Genomic DNA, 1,490 nt, shown 5'->3' on the forward strand with positions numbered 1-1,490 from the left:
GGGCAGGTTTGTTAATGCCAGCATCCAGAAGGTTGGGGCAGGAGGACGAGGCCAGGAGGATGAGGCCATGAGGAGGGCATCTTAGAGCAATGGGGCAGGTTTGTTAATGCCAGCATCCAGAAGGTCGGGGCAGGAGGATATTGAGGCCAGCCTGGGATACACAGGAGATCTTTTTGAGACAAGAAGGGAGAAAGAAAGAGTGGGGGTGGAGGAAAAGAGGGAAGGAGGGAGAGAGGAGGAGGAGGAGAGAGGAGAGAGGGAGATGAACTAGATATTGCTTAACCCCAGAAAGCAGGAGGATCAGGAGTTCAAGGTCATCTTCTGCTGACATAGCAAGTTCAGGTTCACCCCGGTTCTTTGAAAGTAAGCAGATAGGGGAGAGGGAAAAAAGGGAGGAAGGGAAAGAAGAAACTGGTTCAGGCAGGCCTTGGTGGTTGTGCCCTTAGTTCCAGGAGAAGAGACTTCGGTCTGCTTCCACAGACTTCCCTGGGCAAGAGAAAGATGTAGAAAAATAATGTCCCAACCTCGACGGAATGTGCACATTCTTGATTTCTTCAACTGTCTCCTCCATGGTTAAGAGGCTGATAAATGGGTTCCAACATGTTTGCAGGATGTCTTCCCTTGTCACGCTGCCTGTCCCTCAGCGATCACTGCTGTTTTCTCCCCTTTTTACACGGCCACACCCTGCAGGAGGTGATAGCAGAGACAGATTACAATCTCTCTGAGGCTGCACAGCCAGTAAGGCATGCAACTGCAAACACAAGAATGGCTACAAATGGCAAGGGGCATCAGAATTATAATGGGCAGAGTGGGTACTCCTGCCCTGGGTTCCGGTCCCAGAACTGGGGCAGAGATGCGGCCGGGATAGGTAACTATTTGTATAGTTATACTCCTTTCTAGACTCTGTCCCTTCTAGTCTATGAAAGGGCTTGAGATTGATTCCCCAAGACCCACATGGGGGAAAGAGAAAGATCAATTCTTGAACGCTGTCGCCTGACTGCCGTACAGATGCCACACGAGTGTCCCCACCCATACGCAATTAAGAAACATAAAAAGGAAAGTGGTACCTATCTCTATTTTTCTGACCTGGTAATTACAAAAATGTAATAATTTTGTTTAATACAATAATTTGGAGCATGTCTTTTCGTAAGAGACCTTTCCCTTATAAATGTACTTAGAACGATTTCAATACCTCAGCTGGCTTAGTATCGAAGGCACCTGCTCCCAAGCCTGACAACCGGAGTTCAATGCCAGGACTCACATGGCAGAAGGGGAGAGCTGGCTCCTGTTAGCTGTCCTTTGACCTCCACACCTGTGCCATGGTGTGCATACACTGCCCCCTACAAATAAATAAACGTAATAAAGACATTTTTTAACATCTGAGAAAAGCACCCAACTGAGTGTCTTAGTGGCTAAAGTCTTAACTTTAAATGTCCGTATACGAAGGCATGACAGAGATCTTTGTGGAATTTATGAAATATCAGAAAACA

The sequence above is a fragment of the Microtus ochrogaster genome, unplaced genomic scaffold (assembly GCF_000317375.1).
Source record: "Microtus ochrogaster isolate Prairie Vole_2 unplaced genomic scaffold, MicOch1.0 UNK27, whole genome shotgun sequence".
Classification (NCBI taxonomy): domain Eukaryota; kingdom Metazoa; phylum Chordata; class Mammalia; order Rodentia; family Cricetidae; genus Microtus; species Microtus ochrogaster.